Genomic DNA, 20,849 nt, shown 5'->3' with positions numbered 1-20,849 from the left:
ATATAGTTAGTTGCGCTAACTATATATCGCGCACCCGCAATCCACTGCTGATGATGTCACATATTACATCATTCATGACATGGTCAGTGACATCACTGATGACATCACTGATGACATCTCAAATGACATCACTGATGACATAACTGATGACATCTCAAATGACATCACTGATGACATCACTGATGACATCTCAAATGACATCACTGATGACATCTCATTTGATATTACTGATCACATCACTGATGATATCATTCATGTGATAATACGATGAACCTCTTCAGACTCTAATATAACCTTAGATACAATCAGTGTAAACAGACACTCACTGACTGTCACTCATCCATGGAGTTACTCACACACCTAGTCAGTCATGCAAAGAATCAATCACACCTCCATTTCCTCAACTATACAGTTATACACACCTTACTTATTCAAACATATACTAACACACATTTACTCTCTTATACAATCCCTGATACAAGTTCACAATGATCCATACAGCCACTCACACATTCACTGGCTCTCATGCACAGTTATTTATATATGTCAACTCTCACATGTACTGTGTTTTACATATGTACTTACTTTGACATGTAGCACTGAGATATCCATTCACTCACCAATACACTCATGCACACAGTCAACCGCCCATACAGCTGTTTCCACATGCACTTTTGAACCCATACATCTAGTGAATCCACTGCTCACACATCTATGCACAGAGTCATACACCTCCCAGCCACCCACACACACACTCAGTGTCCCATACAAATACTTGGGCAACCAATCAATAACCCATATAGTTACTCATATAGCTACTGATCAACACATGCAGCAGTTTACAGAACAACAGACATAATGATGCACAAATTAAGACAGTTTAGTCACTAACTCATGCACTCAGTGAGACACATTTAAACACTCACTCATACAGTCAGTCATGCACCTACTAAATCCTTCATCCAGACACTTATACATGCACTCATTCTTCAATATGTAAGACATATTTTAACTTTACAGAAACATACAGTCACTGGATGTTGTCATCAGTGATGTCACTGACCATGTCATGAATGATGTAATATGTGACATCATCAGCAGTGGATTGCGGGTGCGCGATATATAGTTAGCGCAACTAACTATATATGAAATTTCAATGGTTTTATGCGAGTAAAATAAGGTTTTGTAAATGCTAATCCCTAACTATATATGGTCTATAACCTATGGTTTTTTCAGTGAATTTTCAAGGTTTTGTAAATGCAAATTCCTAACTATATATGGTCTATAACCTATGGTTTTTTCTGTGAATTTCATTGGTTTTTTAAAAGCTAACATCTGTAGCTGTAAAATGTATTCTTCTTTAAATCCCAAAATATATTTTAGATGTTTATTGATAATTTTTTTTTTAATATTTTTTTTCTTCGCTTCCGGTAAGCGAACCGGGAAGCTTTCCGTTAGCTCAACTTGATGCCGCGACCTAGTCCGCGAACCGGTAAACGTTTCGTTAGCGCAACTGTGACGCGTCGCGGAAGCGCGACGTATCACGTTGTCGCGTAATGCGTCTTATGACGCGCCGCGTTAGCGCTCCCGGAAGTGCTCCGGACCGCGAACCGGAAACGAGCCGGGACGCGGGGCGCACCGCGTAACGTAAGCGGAACAGGTCATGTGACTTGTTTATCAAACTTTTCATTGGTTCATTTCACTTTTGGTTTCCAAATGATGTATGACTAGGTCATGTGACCTAAAAATAACACTTTTCATTGGTTCAGAACTTTTGCTTTTCCCAAATCATGTAAACCCCTCCTTCTTTCCTCACTCTGACTTTCATCTTGGTGAGAGAAAGACCATTTTCCAGTATTTCAGCAATGGCTTCTATCCTTGCTTCAGCTGGTGGACCCCCACCACCACCTCAACCTCCTCATGAGAAGAGAGGACCACCATCACAATTCATCTCCAACAGAGAGGAGGAAGAGGAGGACCTAGAAGAAGAGGACACAGATGAACCTCAATTTATACAGGAGTTGCCCCGTGTTTCCCGAAGGAAAACAAGTTTCATATGGCAGTTTTTCTCAATCCCTCGAGGGGAGAAGAAGGTCAATGCGAAGTATGCCACCTGCCTAATCTGCAAATACAGATTATCTAGAGGCACTGACAAAAAGTATAGTATGGGCAACTATACTATGCATCGCCATATGGCCAGGTGGCATCCATTAAACTACAGCCGGGCAGATTTAAGGGACCTTCAAGATAATCCCCCGACAACTCCTGTGGCCAGATCAACGTCAACTATCTCTTTGACAGGAAGAGAGGCACAGGAAACTGTGCCAAACATACAGCCAAACTTCAAACACATGAAGTTTACCTGCATATATTGTGGTGCTCTGCTCTCATGTGGGAACATGAGCGTGAACTTAATCAACATGGTGTACGAAAACCACAAGTGCCCTAACCCACCCAAACAGTAATTTTTTTTTGCTCCTGTTGAGCCCTTTTCAATGCCTGTTTTTTGTTGTTTCCCCTCCATGAAAAACACAAAAAAAACATAAAACTGTTCTAAAAATACAAAAAAAACAAAAATGTTCAGAAAAAAATAAAAAAAATAAAACAACAAAAACATTAAAAAAAAGTTCTTTTCAGAACTACCTCCCCTTTCAAATAAAATTGCTAGAATGTTTAGCACTCTGGCAAGCTCTATTTCTTTTGGTTCGCTTTCCGGTTCGCTGCCCGGTTCGCAAACTTGAAGCGAACCAAAAAAATATTTTTTTTTAAAAAAGAAGAGTTAGTATAAGGGAAGTAAACAGAGAGTAATGTTAAAAGAAAGACAGCTATAGGGAGTAAACCAGAGATACTGTTTAATAGATCTATTTATTAATTCAGGATGACGATAAGGTGTGATCTCTCCTGAGGTTTGTTTAAGGTGAGACCTACTCAGGGTTACAGATCAATTTTACACTTGTTGAAGAATACAGAGCAGATAATGCATGTGAAGGCCTACCAATGAAGTAAGTCATGTCCTCTTATTACATCATTCATGACATGGTCAGTGACATCATCAGCAGTGCATTGCGGGTAAAAAGAGTAGAAAACATTTACCTTATAATTCTTGTTACCTTTTTAAAATATTTTTTCATACTTTCAATCTGTAAAAGAGAGAACAAACATTTCCAAAAATATTAAAACATGTATTTAAAAATTAGAAAAGAAAAGGGAAAAGGTTCAAGAAGAAACAGTTTTTCAACAACGTTGACATTTACAATAGCCTCTGCTTCTCTACGTCCCCTACACAATCCTAAAGATATATATTTTAAACAAACAGTATCTTCATGCTGATGAACTGAGGCCTATTTTGGAACATGGTGCTTCTTTTGCACTGCTGATGTCTCACAATAGTGATGCAATAGCAGCGCAAAAAAGATGTAAAGCCATCATAAAATTGTGTCTAACATTTTAAATGATTGTTTCAGGATGCAAATAAGATGTGTGCTTTCAAGAGCTTTCTTTGAGGTGAGGCCTATTCCTTTTTTTAAAAAAAAACAGTACCCAGAAGTACAGCACTGTAAGCATTAAAATTGACACTTACAGAAGACTCAGTTTCTCCATATCTACCTCACATTTCTAAATGTATATCATAAGTACAAAAAGCAGAACATTAATTATACATGTTAAATGGTTTATTTTTGCTGTTCTCAGAATGTATCAAATTTCACTTAAATCAGTGACTTGAAGGTATTCATCATGTAACAGCGGGGAAAAAAAACCACAATCATAATGATTGTGTTTAAAAAACCCATACAACCTAAGAAATCTGAATTCAAAACTCCTTAAAATTAACTTACTTTCAATGACGTCGAAGGATGTCCTATGAACAGCGTCCACTCTGTTGTGCTATAAATATTTTCAGCCCGCCACTTTCTGAAAGAAAACCTCCATCGTTTTGAAAAATATGTTACATACAAGAAAAGACTTCTCACATTCTACCACATGTTTCCACTAGGCCAAATCATGTTGCAGCGATTCACAACTCTTGTAATTCTTCCAATCAAATCCTGTCATTTTCTATTTTCTCAACTTTCAAAAAGAAAACATTTAAGATTATTTTCACAATCCTGGACTACTAATATCTTACCCTTCTTTGTCACTCATGTTCTCCTTTTCCTATGACACTGATACTGCTTACTATGAAGCAGACTTACTTGCATCAGGTTTATATAGTTGGATTTTTAAATTGACATTATAATTAAAAGTTTTGGACCAATAATCTAGACAGCATTGCAGACTTACATTCCCTCTACTTGATGAACCTTTTGCAATTCCTCACAGGAAATCCCGAGATTCTTTATTTAAAATTTTGGTTTTAAAAACACCAGATAAGAATTTTTAAGGTCAAACGGCAATTTATTTTTGAAAGTTACAACAGAATCATTGCAGAATGACCAGCCGTTTCGAGACTTTAAATAAGCTGTATAATGTCCTGATGTTGTTGAAGTACCATCGTGATAGATAATTGCTACAGTTACAAAAGTCCTTCCTGATATTGACAGCTGACAAGCCACAAAATTTTTTATTAAAGTTGACAATTTTGATCCATCAGGCCTACATCGTTGGATCATTAAAATGACATACTGGCCATATCTACGTATAAATAATGTTGACATCATTTCAGATTTACATTGGCTACACTCCATGTTGTGATCCGCTGCATTTACTAGCTTATTAAAGGAGACTGATTTACTGTCTGGCAAAGTTAAATACATAAATCTTTCTGAGTCTACACTAGTAGTACTTGATACCATACAGTTCTCGCAGTCATGCTGCCATTGATAAGAAAGCCCAAACAGGTGATCTACATCTACACCCTCATCTTGCAATACATCAAGCATATACATTAAAAACTCCTGACAATCTTGCTGATTATTTTCAGAGAAGTGTGTTTGACCTGAACATTCATCTAACAGATAACGAACTTCAGACACACTTTCTACTTTTGTTCGATCAGTGCTACATTTCTCGAAAACAGAATTCAACAAACAGCATAAAATTTGTTCTGAATTCAACAGAATCTGTTCTTTTAAACTCTCTAGTGAAAAGAGAACATTAGCCACTACATTTGCATAGCAGTTGACACCAGAACTGTTTTCAAATTGAAAACCGACAACATCTTCAACAGAATCCACTTTCTTTCTGCTAACAATTTTCGGTTCATTGACTTTTGGTCTTTTTGCTACAACCTCCCTACTATTACTGATATTTCTACGTTTCAGGCCTACCACACGTTTCTCAAACAAAGGATATTGAGGCAAATGTGGCGCATACTCTCTTCTTAACCTATTGTATTCCTTAACACAATCTAGATCCGCACAAATGTTTGTGACATCACAGTCAATCAAGTACAATCCCGATAAAGTTCTAACTCGTGACAATGCCACATATGCCATACCCTCCTTGAACACAGAACTGCCAATATTCACCAATGCACTGTCTACACTTAAACCTTGCGATTTATGGATTGTCACTGCATATGCCAAGCAAACAGGAAACTGTTTACGGCGAACATATAAGTCTTTAACAAGCAAAAACCTAGCAGAACAACGACCAATTAGCTGTACTTCCTCAATGCCATCAAATTTAATTTTTAAAAATTCTATTCCATCTCTATTTCTGTATTTCTCAAAATCAACAACATTACCCATTGATCCATTTACCAGACCTCTTTCAACATGTAAAATCCTTCTCAAAATGATTCGGCAATTTAAACACACATTCAAAGTCTTTTCAAAACCCGCTGTTTTAGATATAGTCTTCTCTAATGAATCCAATTTTGATTTCAAATTCTCTGACAAAATAATTGTTGATCCCATATGCTCTATTTTGTCAATAGCTTCAAGTTTCACAATCTCTTGCTTTTCTAAATTCAACATTTTGTTGTTGAAGAAGGCACATTCTGCAAGAGTTGGCATCAAACATATTCCAGATTTCTTCTCAGTAATTTTCTGAAAAATATTCTCAGGCACAATCTCTTGTTCGGGATATAAATTTGAAAGTAATCGTGCATTTAAAGCTTCTTTTCCATGCTCGGTCACTTTTCCAATTCTAATATCTTGTAGAATTTTCTTGTAATCTTCATCCTTCGCCTGACGCATATTTTCATGCAGTTCAGCATAATTGAAGTTTAACCATATATTGACATTGCCAATGCTCCCTAGGCACTTCCTGGTATCTTCATGCGTGAGTATTTTGAACACAGGTTGACCTTTTACTGGTGTCAGCTGCAGAAGATCTCCGAAAACAATGATGTGTTTGCCACCAAATAACACATCATATTCAGTTTTAAGTACTTCTTGCATTCTCAAATGCACAAAGGCAAGCATGACATTGGAAACCATGCTTACTTCGTCAATGATAAGTAGTTTCATTTTCCTCAAGACTCTTGAAACTTCACAGCAAGCATCCCCAGATAACTTGTGGTATTGTAATTTGTTGTCATGCTCCACTGGCAGCATCAGTAGACAATGCAAAGTAATACCTTTATTGTTATGTGCTGCCAGTCCAGTTGGAGCGGTCACAACACAAGACAGCGATGACTCAGTCCTTTCCTGCAAATAACAAGAATTTGCTTTAATAAGGAAACTTTTTCCAGTTCCCGCTTCTCCACTCACGTACAGTCGGACAGGCTTCAACGATGTACATGAGCACTCTTTCTTCTCATGACTTAATCCATGATCAATTTGCTTGGTAACTTCGTCATATATTTTCCTCTGCTCAACGTTGAGTTGTTTTTCCAAGTCTTCTAAGTTAACTGCATCCTCCTGAGCATGTGCCATGGCTCTTTCCACTTCATTCATAGCAGTGGCAGCTTCATTTTCGATAATAGGTCCTCCTAGTGGATCCTGACTCAATGAAACAGAACTCTGACTGTCCTGAGAACTGTCTCTGGCAATCTCAGCTGCAATCGTTGCTTCCTGCTCAATTTCCAAAGTTATCATTTCTTGATATTTGGGGAAAGCAGGACATTCTATGGTCTCCTTAGCAGCAGTGAAAGAGTCTTCGTAACAGAGGAAATCTCCAAGCAGTTCCTCTTCTGCACGCCAAGGCTTGAAAAGTTGCAAAAGTGCTAAATAGAAGAACTCCTTTTTTTCTGGAGATTCGCCACTCAATTTTCGATGGTTTACTAATTGGCATTTTCTTTGCTTGACCAGGCATCCCTCACTTCCAATTACAGCATACACTCCTTTCTCAATATCTTCTTTGATGTTCCTCTTGAATATATAATTTTGTAGAACCTCATATAGACAAACATTCTCAAGGTGACTGCTTCGATTTGGATAATATGTATCCAACATGTTGGTCTTCAAAATGTCAGTACTGTTTGGTTCCTTTTCTGCCAAATACTCAATTTCCCGGACAGGTTTTAGAACTCGATTTCGCGTTGCAGCAAGACCAAGACTCGCCCAAACGATACTCCTGGATTTGGCATAGAGACTTGCTGAAGACAATCGATCAGAACATTCGTAAGCTCCGATTTCTCGATGCGACAACATCTTCAGACTGAAACTGTACAACTTCTTGCTGAGGCTCTTTTCATGGGAAATGTCCTCCCACATATCCTTCAGTTCTGTCTTTTCTTTTTTGGTGATGTAAGATGTCACATACCGAGCCACAGCCATACAGTTGTCAGCCACAAACTGTATATCCATGTTAGCATTCCACATGGACAAAATCACTGGGTTGTAGTCATTGATGTACTTGGACTCTTCGTTCCTTTTCAAATTGTATGTATTTTTGGGTGATTTCCTCGTCACATTATGTCGCAGTGAAGACATCAAACTGTTCACTCTTCCTTTAGAAATCACCGGTCGTGGAAAGTTGAAACGACATTTGGTGTAGAACTTGTCCTTGTTTCTGAATTTACGACGACAGTACTTTCCACAACGATGGCTTTGGAAAAGTAGAACTTGTTCTCTTAGGCTTTTCTTCTCCGTTGCGTTTGGAACAGCACACGTAGAATACTGTTCTATGAAATTCACTTTCGCTGGATCCCCTCCGAAACAAGGAAAACAGTCACCCACGCTCTGGTCACGAGCCGACTGGACTACGGAAACACCCTCTACGCAGGTACTACCGCAAAACTCTAGAAGAGACTCCAACGAATCCAAAACGCCTCAGCCAGGCTCATATTAGACATCCCACGCAACGAACACATCTCTGGTCACATTAAAGACCTCCACTGGCTACCCGTCAATAAGAGGATCACTTTCCGTCTGCTTACCCACGCACACAAATCACTCTACGACATCGGACCAGATTGCCTCAACTCACGACTGTCCTTCTACACCCCCTCCCGCCAACTACGTTCTTCCAGCCAAGCCCTCGCCACTGTACCTCGCATCAACAAGACCACCATGGGAGGCAGATCCTTTTCATACCTGGCTGCTAAAACATGGAACTCACTCCCCGCTTACCTTCGCCTTACCCAGAACCACCTAGCATTCAGAAAGCAACTCAAAACATGGATATTTGACAAATAATCCTCCTCCCCTTCCTAAGCGCCTTGAAACCCTCTGGGTATGTAGTGCGCTATACAAATTCCATGACTTGACTTGACTTGACAACAACATATGTATATGAGGAGCCCCTCTTACTTGGTACTCCTTTCTCCAGAAGAAATCCAACACCTCTCCAAGAGGTGGATTCTTCTTATTTGTGATGAAAGACATCATAGCTTCAAATCTATGATTGAAGTACCTGCATACATTCACTGGATCCAAAGAACACAGTTCTCCAGGTGTCTTGAATTCAATGTTTTCAATATTTCCATTTGCCTCTCGTAGAAATTCAAGTAAGTCTTCCCAGCCATACTCGGCACAGCTCAGAGTGAGGAACCATGTCGGAGTTCCTAAGTTCCTCAGCATACATTTTAAATCACAATGACGACGGTACCAGTACTCATTAGTACCACGCTGACACGCCATGAGATTAATTAAGTGAGAATCCAAAATACTGTCTTGGACATTGACTTTATGTATAAAATCACTTGCCAAGATGTTTCGCATCTGTATACCACTTTTTAAGATGTGGTTCACTGCATATGACAGTCCAGACAGATCGCTTTCAAACAGGAGATGAAACAAATAGGGAATGCATTGACGAAACCTAGGATCTTCTGCATACAATCGTAAAGTCCGGTATTCAGACGCAGGAATTTGATGAGGTCGCTCATCATATCTTCCTCCTCGACCTGTGGGAAATAGCTGTGGGAAACACTGAGCTTCCAAACTTTCCTCCCTAACATTAATGGGACTCCCTTTGGCTTGTTTCATTTGAAACAACTCAATAGCATTCCCCATGACTTCCTTGGAATGCAAAGGATGAACACTATAATGTTCATATATTTCTTCACTTTTAGAGGCCTCTACTTTCTCAATTTGGCCAACACACAAATCGCTATCCTCTTCATCACTTACTTCCTCTTCTGCAACATATACATTTATATAGTACTTATTATTTTTCTTCAAATACAATGTTGCTTTTTTGACTTTCCTAACATCCACTAAATCTTGCCATATTTTCTTATTCTTTGTCGGAACACCATTAACCAAGATAACCAAAGGTTCCTCTTCCACTTTTTCTACTCCAATTGTGTTAATGTTTTTGTTCAAATCTAGAGGCAAATAAACAACTCTTCCCTTTAATCCTCTCTGTAAATCTGCTGGAGGCAACTTCCCTGTCTTTGGCTCCATTCTTACAATAGCCTGAAAGGTATGGATACTTTGAATCAAAATAGATTCATAAGTATTTAAATCCTTCAATTCAGAAGGAATCTCAACCAATTCCAGATTATTATGAACTGCCCTAGCAGGCATCTGGTTTTGGTTTAATTTATTACAACAATAAGTACACACACGTTGATCCGATCCCAAATCAAAATAATTTTCTACCATCAAGTATGTGGCAAAATCCTTCCATTCACTATTATTTTCCCTTTCACTTTTTGCATATAAATCCACTAACTTAGTCTGATTCTTATAATAAGTGCGTCGACAACATACACAAGTGAAATTAGGCCTCTCACTTGATTTCATCTGAAACGTGGCAATTTCCTTCTGAAAATTATCTGTACTGGAAACCTGTACATTATCTTCAACATTACCCTCTACTTCTGGGTCAATTTGAACATTCTCATCTTTACTACCAAAGTAACAAAACTCAATTTCTTCACAAATATTCTTCACATCTATTTCAGAACCATGCAAAAGAGCAGCACATAATTGTTTAAGCATAATTGCTGGACTCTTAGCATAATACAACATTCTCACTAATTTTCTCACTTTATTATGATGCACTGCTAGCATCCTGAAATGATGAAAAACACTCTGGCATACTCTCCTGGAAAGACAAGCCAGTGAATGACCACGCAAACCTGTCATTTGTCTCACTCTGCAAGGATCTAAATCTTGCAACAACTTCATTTTCTGCTTCAAACTTTTCTTATTAAATGTCCGTATAAAATCACAAAGCAAATTGATGGAAACCTGTTGCACACTGCAAATAGAACTACACTTCCAAATGTACACAGGACCCTTAGGACGTCTTCCTAAAACCTCATCACTTAGCGCCTCTTCTGTCTCTGTTGTCACAAGTTTTTCTTTTTCAACTGGACAACCATCCTTCACTTTATAAGCTCGACCACTGGTGTCAACTGCAAACACCAAATCATTATCCTGAAAATAACTCTCCTCATTAAAAAATGCCTCACAACTTGAACTATGCATCCATTCTCCGGAAAAAACTTCACAAAAGTTGCTACGATTTACTACTCTCTTCCATCTACTTTTTGTTTTGAAATCAGAAATTACCTTGCTTAGTTTCCTAATTCTATTGATTACCAAAATAAACAACTTTCGCTTAATTTCAAAAGCATGATCAATAATTTTCTCTACATTTTTCTTCTTCTTATAAAATGCCACTTTCTGTTGGCCTTTCTTAATATTTTTTAATAAATTAACTATTATCCTGTTACGGAACATTCGTTTTCGATTGTCCCTAAACTGTTGTTTCCTTCTACTATCATGCACAGAGTTATCTCTTCCTCTACCAGTAACATTTTTGATGGGTCTTTCCTTTCCATTTAAATTGCTTTTCTTTTTCTGAACTGAAACATTTTTGGGATAAATACTTTTTTTACTAAAAATATTTCTTAAGAATGATTTTGTGCTCTTACCCGGAGCTTTCTTGGGTTTTGAAAAGTATTTGGGGAAGAGGACTGCTGCAATAAAAGATCATCCTGCTGTCTTTGACGTTTTCTAGCCTTTCTAATTCGATTTTTCGTTGGCATTTTTCAAATTAAGAAAAGATCTGCAGTTGAATCTGTGGAAAAATATAATAAAAAATGTTATTAACCACTATTACCAAACAGTAAATGAATAACAGTCATCAAAAACTTAATGCCCTACTTATTATTTAACATAGCAAATCTTTTGCACCAGCACTGCATCACAAAAATGACACACAGTGGTACAAAACAGGCATACAACAATCATAAATCTCTCCCTAATATTTTAAATGATTAATTCAGGATGACGATAAGATGTGGCCTATCTAAAGGTTTGTTTAGGCCCAGATCTTTGAACTGGGGTGAATGTGTGTCATTGATCCACATTCGGTCCATCACCTGTTTTGTTTGTTTGAGGTGAGGCCAACACATGGTTGCAGATAAGATTTTCACTGAAGAAAACAAAGGAGATAATACATGTGAAGGCCTACCAATGAAGTAAGTCATTATTTGAAATCAATTACATTTCTGGATATGTCCTGCTAGAGCTTCATAGGTTGTTTTGGGTCATATTTATAAGGCATTTGAGTGTCTATTATGTTATTTTACCCTTTTCAAATGGAAAGCGTACCTCATGGGGCAAGTTTTTTGTAAATACGCTCCCACTTGCGCTTGGCAAATTTAGATTTTGATTATGGGAGTTACATAGCCATGTTAATAACGTCCAAACAATGGTGCTAGGGCATTCCAAAAAACGCTTTCATGTGTCTCAAGGACATTTTCAGTCATTTCCTCTTGAATGCAGGTATACAATTGATTTATATGCTGTGTTTAAAAACGATTTTTTGAAATCAATTACATTTCTGGATATGTACTGCTAGAGCTTCATAGGTTGTTTTGGGTCATATTTATAAGGCATATGAGTGTCTATGATGTTATTTTTCCTTTTTAAATGGAAAGCGTTCCTCATGGGGCAAGTGTCTTGTAAATACGCTCCCACCTGTGCTTGGCAAATTTAGATTTTGATTATGGGAGTTACATAGCCATGTTAATAATGTCCAAAAAATGGTGCTAGGGCATTCCAGAAAACGCTTTCATGTGTCTCAAGGGCATTTTCAGTCATTTCCTCTTGAATGCGGGTATACAATTGATTTATATGCTGTGTTTAAAAACGATTTTTTGAAATCAATTACATTTCTGGATATGTACTGCTAGAACTTCATAGGTTATTTTGGGTCATATTTATAAGGCATATGAGTGTCTATGATGTTATGTTTCCTTTTTAAATGGAAAGCGTACCTCATGGGGCAAGTTTCTTGTAAATACGCTCCCACCTGCGGTTGGCAAATTTAGATTTTGATTATGCCCTTACACCATTTTTGGGACATTATTAACATGCCTATGTAACTCCCATAATCAAAATCTAAATTTGCCAACCGCAAGTGGGAGCGTATTTACAAGAAACTTGCCCCATGAGGTACGCTTTCCATTTGAAAAAGGTAAAATAACATAATAGACACTCAAATGCCATATAAATATGACCCAAAACAACCTATGAAGCTCTAGCAGGACATATCCAGAAATGTAATTGATTTCAAAAAATCGTTTTTAAACACAGCATATAAATCAATTGTATACCTGCATTCAAGAGGAAATGACTGAAAATGTCCTTGAGACACATGAAAGCGTTTTTTTAGAATGCCCTAACACCATTTTTTTTACATTAATAACATGGCTATGTAACTCCCATAATCAAAATCTAAATTTGCCAACCGCAAGTGGGAGCGTATTTACAAGAAACTTGCACCATGAAGAACGCTTTCCATTTAAAAAGGAAAAATAACATCATAGACACTCATATGCCTTATAAATATGACCCAAAACAACCTATGAAGCTCTAGCAGTACATATCCAGAAATGTAATTGATTTCAAAAAATCGTTTTTAAACACAGCATATAAATCAATTGTATACCTGCATTCAAGAGGAAATGACTGAAAATGTCCTTGCGACACATGAAAGCGTTTTCTGGAATGCCCTTGCACCATTTTTTGGACATTATTAACATGGCTATGTAACTCCCATAATCAAAATCTAAATTTGCCAAGCACAGGTGGGAGCGTATTTACAAGAAACTTGCCCCATGAAGAACGCTTTCCATTTAAAAAGGAAAAATAACATCATAGACACTCATATGCCTTATAAATTTGACCCAAAACAACCTATGAAGCTCTAGCAGTACATATCCAGAAATGTAATTGATTTCAAAAAATCGTTTTTAAACACAGCATATAAATCAATTGTATACCTGCATTCAAGAGGAAATGACTGAAAATGTCATTGAGACACATGAAAGCGTTTTCTGGAATGCCCTAGCACCATTTTTTGGACATTATTAACATGGCTATGTAACTCCCATAATCAAAATTGTTCAGAATTGTATTGCCACGTCAAGCGCTACACGGAGGAAACTAGCGCCAGCAACAAGCCAGAGCGACTCACCAAGTCTCTTCCTGCCATCCACCCACCTCTCGGCGCACCCGCTGCGCGGGTGCCCCTTCGCCCGCTTGTGGAGGGAAGCAAACCAGCTGCTGCGAGTAAGGAGCACAGAGGCAGTAAGGAGGTAAGCGGCTTGGGCGTGTGGCTGCAGCGGGGCTGCGAGCGTGCAGGGACTTCATTTCCCAGAAGTCCCTGCTAGACCGACGGAGAGCTTCCGGTCCGCTCTCCCTGCTGGCCCGCCCCCCGCCCTCCTGAGGCCTCAAAACACCTGCCATCAGTAAAAGCGAGTGGGACATTGTTCAGAATTGTATTGCCACGTCAAGCGCTACACGGAGGAAACTAGCGCCAGCAACAAGCCAGAGCGACTCACCAAGTCTCTTCCTGCCATCCACCCACCTCTCGGCGCACCCGCTGCGCGGGTGTCCCTTCGCCCGCTTGTGGAGGGAAGCAAACCAGCTGCTGCGAGTAAGGAGCACAGAGGCAGTAAGGAGGTAAGCGGCTTGGGCGTGTGGCTGCAGCGGGGCTGCGAGCGTGCAGGGACTTCATTTCCCAGAAGTCCCTGCTAGACCGACGGAGAGCTTCCGGTCCGCTCTCCCTGCTGGCCCGCCCCCCGCCCTCCTGAGGCCTCAAAACACCTGCCATCAGTAAAAGCGAGTGGGACATTGTTCAGAATTGTATTGCCACGTCAAGCGCTACACGGAGGAAACTAGCGCCAGCAACAAGCCAGAGCGACTCACCAAGTCTCTTCCTGCCATCCACCCACCTCTCGGCGCACCCGCTGCGCGGGTGCCCCTTCGCCCGCTTGTGGAGGGAAGCAAACCAGCTGCTGCGAGTAAGGAGCACAGAGGCAGTAAGGAGGTAAGCGGCTTGGGCGTGTGGCTGCAGCGGGGCTGCGAGCGTGCAGGGACTTCATTTCCCAGAAGTCCCTGCTAGACCGACGGAGAGCTTCCGGTCCGCTCTCCCTGCTGGCCCGCCCCCCGCCCTCCTGAGGCCTCATAATACCAGCTCACTCCCGCAGCGCGGGACGCAGCCCGGGCTAAGACTGGGCAAAGACAGGGCCGTTCTAGGCCGTTAGAGACCGACTGAGACCGGACCGGGCTACTCCCCTTGGTTTTTTTGTCTGGAGTCACAGTACTATACTTGAATAATTTTATATATTGTTTGTAAGCTCTCTTCCCCATAATGTCCTTACGCGAAACTAGGAGTAAGGCTACAAAGATCCCCAAAAAAGCCACAGGCACCCTAGATGACTTCATCACCAGGACTAGCCTCTCTATTGACAATGAAATTACCAAACTTCAGCATAGAGTATCAACCGAACTCGAATGCGCTAGGAGGCTTTCAACTGAACTTGCGCTTAGGAAAAAATCTTCCCTAGGCAGCATTGCCACATCTAAAACCCCTGAGCGGATTTCTGGTCCAAAACCACTCATAGCCGTAGCTGAGGTACACTCGATAGTAGAAGAACTAATTCCTCCCACCCCCCAGGAATCTCATGAGCTTCCAGCTGGGGCCGAGTCAGGAAGCTCATCTCAGTTGATACTTTCTAAGGAGAAAGTCGAAGTCCCTCCAGATGGGGTGTCCTGTGACTCATTAGCAGGGACGATACTAATTACATGTCCTGTACCTACTAGTCAGCTGCTAGTTGAAACAGAGTCCTCTACAAAATCTCCAGGCAAAGTTCCATCAAAGCACAAAAGGAAGCGTAAACATCTCACCGCTTTTGCTAGAAAAAAAGCAAAAATTAACCTTAGTCATAACATTAAGGGTGGGACTCCTAACATGCCTGCTGTAATACCCGTGAGCCCTGTACATGATTTAGTAAATACTGACAACACCAATACTAGTATAGATGAGCACATTTCCCTAGATAAGTCTGACCACTTAGGTAGCGAAGGAAAGAGAGTCTCCTGTGGTATGGTAGAATCAGATGGTGGAAGAGAGGAATTTTTAAAAATAGTATGGGAGACACTTAAGACATTACTTAAACCATTAGAAATCAGGTTAACTGGAATTGAGAACCAGCTTCTTGAAGTTGAGAAAAGTGTTATTACTCTTTCCAGTATAAGTCTTAATTGTACTGAAGTGCCTAGAGTCGCCCAGCAAGTTCCGGTCCTTGTCCTGACCACATCAAAAGAACCATATACTAAGCTATTAGATGTGCAGAAAAAAAAGATAGGGATAGTGAATAACACAAATACCACTCAATCAAGTAGCATTAAAATCCAACCAAATTTAACCCCCTCAACATCTACGGCTTCAGCTGTAAATACTATTAATAAACCAATGCAGAAAAACCAAACATATACCAATTCTCCCTTACCACAAATTCCCCCTTCTTCTCACTCTTCCATTCAGAATACATCAATTTCAAATAAACCTCAACTTAATATTCCCACCTATCCCTACATTAGTGCGGCAGGCATTCAATCCATGCCTGATAAAATCAATGTTAATGCCTCCCATAACTCAAACCACCAGTCCAACCATACTCGCAACAATTTTAGAGGAGGGTACATAGACTTGCCACCAGACGCTAGTACATTTGTAGCCGTTCTCACAGGGGTGCCAGAACTGGACAGTCAATACGAGGAAAACTTCCAATCGCTAAAAAATAAAGTGATTTTTTGGCTAAACAAATATAAACCTATTCCCAACCACCTGAAAAGTAAGATTCTCATGGTTAGGAGGGTACCATGGGTAGGGCCAACCCCAAAATCAATCACGGGCGATTGTATTGTCATATCCTTTGAGGAACCCCAGAGTGCTGAGCAAATCTGCAACTGGAAGTCGTATGGTATGAATCCCCCTATTGAAGCCAGACCCTTATCATTTTTTTATCCTCCACCAAGACCTATCCATCACGGCCAAAATTGGAAACTTGTTAAGCAGTATTCAGATAATGCCCCAAATTTGGTTAGGTATGGAAATTATAATATGTGGTCTGGTGCTCCAAATTTGGGTGGACATGGTGATTACAACATGTGGTCTGGCATCTCTACCTTTAATAGATTTAGCTGCTTAGAGGCTGTGGATTGACTTGCCACAATGCCTAACTGCATTCATGAATTATATGATGATTTTTGTAGATTGGGCAAAGGCTACCCTAAACCAAAAAATGTTGCACACTTTCATGATGATAAACACCTTAATAGGAGTAGGATGCATAAGCATAATCCCGATCCACAGAAAAAGGGACCACTTTATAGAGCTGGAAGGATATGCTGCTATGCAGCTGAGGGTGGTCGGGATAGGAGTATAACTACCGCAGCTGGCGAAAAGATAAAGGATGCAGAGAAAGACATAATATCACTGCAAGTAGGCACTAGCTGCAATCAGTGCGTAGTTATTCCCCCCCCCTGCCATCCAGATTACTGACCCTTGTTTACTTTTCCTATCGTGGAACATTGCAGGTGTTTATAAGAACTTAAAAGACCCTGAGTGGGCTAATTACATTGACACCTGTGATATTTGCCTACTACAAGAAACTTGGGCCTTAGAGGTTCCCCATCGGGTAGGTTACAAAACCTTTGGCACTAAGGCAGTTCAGTCTGACCGAGGAAGACCATCAGGGGGTCTATTAATCTGGCTAAAAATCACCTTAGCCATGCAGGTTGAAATTGTGGATACAGGTTCCCCGGATATTTTAGCTCTAAGGGCAACCCCATCGTGTGGCAACGAATGGTACATTGTGAACGTCTATAATAGACCAACTAGTCACTCGAAGGTATCAACAACAATTGAGGCCCTGGAGCTCCTGCTTAAAAACGTAATTGAAGACACCCCGGTTATTCTAGGAGGAGACCTAAACTGCAACTTTGAACCTGTTCTGGGCATTTCTGAAGTGTTTGAAGATGAGGACTCAGCCTATAACATCCCCCAGCTTGAGACCACTAAATCTGTAAAATATTCGACATTGGCCAGCCAACTTTTAAGACTTTCCGCAGATCACGGCCTCAGAGCAGGCAATGGCCGACTCCCATCTGACCTCCAAAAACAACCAACCTTTTCCAAAGCTAAAAGCAACTTAGACTTTGTACTTGTTTCTCTCAGTATATGGCATTTTATGATAGATTTGAAAGTAGTAAGTAGGGGGGAAAGTGATCACTACCCTTTGGAACTTTACATCAATAAGAGCATGGTTAGTGATATCACTTTAACTACAATTGAATCCACCGAAGTCACCACATGTGAGGACGTCCACATAAGTAACAACAGACGTGCGGTGAGATGGCCACGTGTTTTGGCAGATGGCAAAGCCTTATCACTGGTTTATTCTCTTTTTGATCAAACATTTGAACATGTAGTTGACTATGCCTTCCTACCGGAACACTTTGAACATTTTATTGATCTGCACAAAATCTTCTTTTCGGAAATAAAAATGCTCTTATCAAAAATGCCGAAAAAGAAGCAGCAAAATCAAAGGGTGGCAAACCATGGAAAGTTATGGTACGGCCACGCGTGTAGAACTGCCAAAACAAACCTACTGTTTGCTATTAAAAACAAGTCCAAAGAAGAAGTAAAAGTTGCAAGGGTGGAATACAAACGTACGTTGGAAACATCGAAAAAACTTTGGGAGGAATCGATCTGGGCCGACATGTTATCTGCCGCAAAAACCAATGACAATGTTGGCTTCTGGAGACTAGTGGCCAATGGTGGTCATGCTGGGAGAGCCGTGAAAGATGTATTCTTGGATGAAATGACCTGGGTTTCTCATTTTACAAACCTTTATAAACAATATGACAGTGATAGCCAATGGAGCCTAAGGTCCCCGCGGCCGGTTGAACCGCTCAACTTTACACTGGATGAGACAGTAAGGGCGATTAACGATCTTAAAAACTCTAAAGCCCCTGGTCCAGACAGAATACCGGGGGATCTCTATAAACATGAGGTTGAAGTCTGGGCCCCCTATCTGAATCGTCTGTTTAACGCCCTATCTTTAAATTGCAACTTTCCTGACAGCTGGCGGGCAGCGGAGGTTGTGCTAATATTTAAAAAGGGGGATAGAATGACACCCTCTAATTACAGGCCAATCAGTTTGATGGACACACTTCAAAAACTGTATGCCAAACATCTTCTGTTCAGAATCAACGATTGGCTTGAAGCTACGAACATAATTTCCAAATTCCAGGCTGGCTTTCGTAGCAAGACAAGCACAACAGATCAAATTTTTCGCTTTTGCTGTTTGATTTGGAAATATGTCCAGCTGAAAAGAGGTCATCTGTATGTAGCCTTTGTTGACCTGAGGGCTGCTTTTGATTTAGTCCCACGCAGATTACTCTGGAACACACTGCAAGATCTTGGGTTGCCGGGATGCCTCCTAGCACAAATAGTAGAGTTACATGCAGATAATTTTGCAAATGTCAGGTGGGGTCCTAATGGTGAGCTGACCCGCAATATTCCCATTGAACGTGGGGTTCGCCAGGGGTGTGTTCTGGCCCCTACTTTATTTTCCTTGTTTATTAACGATGTCCCTGATTATTTAAATGCTTGTGTTAATGATTCACCGCAGCTCAATGGCGTAAGGGTGCCCGCGCTGCTTTTTGCAGACGACACTATACTCATATCCCAAACAAAAAAGGGTCTTCAGGCACTCCTTAACTCATTCAGCTGCTATTGCCAGACAAAGGGCCTGGAAATTAATGCAAATAAAACGAAATGCATGTTTCTAAATCCCAGTATGCCAGATAGAGGGTTTTTGACCCTAAACAGCCAAAAACTAGATACTGTGGATAACTTTTCTTATTTGGGTGTTGTACTCGATTCCAAACAAAGCTGGAAACCCCAAATTGAGAAAAGCAAAATAACCTATGCCCAAAATGTCAAACCAATCTTAAACAAAATGAACTCCAGTACAAGCAAGAGTGTTACCCCGGTTTTAGAACTTTTTAAATTTAAAATACAATCTGCTGCACTATATGGAGCAGAAATATGGGGCCCATGGGCAAAGAATAGTTTCCATGTTATGGACAACAAATTTATGCGTTCTTCTGTTAGGGTTCCTAGTAGTACACCACTCTTACCACTTCAACTTGATTTAAACTTTAGGAGAACAGACCATCTAACTATGTTGAGGCCATTACTATTTTGGGTTAGGCTTTGGACTACACCCGAACTGATAGACTATAGACATGGCCTGCAAGAACTGATGAGGCTTGATTCCTTTAACTCCCTGCACTGGCTAGTGCACATTAAAAAATGGCTTATACTCTTGGACCTACATTCTATGTGGGAGACTCCAGATAAAATGCCTACGTTTTCTAAAACGGTAGTTAAGCGTGCATTCTGGAACCATATAAGTGGGAAGCTAGTGGATGGAGTTAGTGTTGGTTCTGCAGTCCAGGCTTTTTTATCATTCAAAGATGAATCTTATTTTGAACCATTCCTGGACGAGATAGAGCCACCTATTGCAAAAACTCTCTTCCTAAAGTTTAGATATGGGACACTTATGCTGAATTACAATACTGAAAGATGGGCACAAAAAAGATTGGGGGCCTTGTCTGATAAAATAACTAGCTGCCCTATGTGCTCAACTGTCTGCTCCGAGGATGAGGTTCACATGCTCTTCGTTTGTAGCGCTTACGCGAAACCGAGAAAGAAATGGTTGAAACCCATGTGTAACCTCCTGGGGACTAGGTCCTGTTTAATAGCTTTTAGGATCATGAAAAGTAACACAACCCAGTTTATTGTATTCAGCGTAAGCAAATTTTTATATTCTGTTTTTATAATCCGGAAAAAACAAGGACATTGTCTCTGAGTTGGAAAAATGTACATGTTTATCCAATCCCTGCATTCGTGATATTCTTTTTTTAATTCTCTTTTAAAACCCACGAAATGAAATATAACGTATTATTGTCCTTTTAGAAACATGAATGAATTGTGAAAACTATTCCATGCCCGCATAACACTTGTTCCCTTCTTTTTTATATTGTTATATTTAATGATGATTTTATGTATGTACATGACTTTTATGGCCAAAAACGGCCGAAATAAAGTTTAAAAAAAAAAAAAAAAAAAAAAATCTAAATTTGCCAAGCACAGGTGGGAGCGTATTTACAAGACACTTGCCCCATGAGGAATGC

At 40.0% G+C, this 20,849-nt stretch overlaps 1 protein-coding gene across 1 annotated transcript in view; it reads left to right on the top strand.

Annotated features, from left to right (window-relative positions):
* The window catches only part of LOC147674141 (5-hydroxytryptamine receptor 3A-like), an 874,588-nt gene that overhangs the window by 442,190 nt on the left and 411,549 nt on the right, over positions 1-20,849 (top strand). The window lies entirely within an intron of this gene.

This window comes from Lissotriton vulgaris, chromosome 12, assembly GCF_964263255.1.
Source record: "Lissotriton vulgaris chromosome 12, aLisVul1.2, whole genome shotgun sequence".
Classification (NCBI taxonomy): Eukaryota; Metazoa; Chordata; class Amphibia; order Caudata; family Salamandridae; genus Lissotriton; species Lissotriton vulgaris.
The sequence above is the reverse complement of the archived record's forward strand: the minus strand, read 5'-3'. Positions and strand labels throughout refer to the sequence as shown.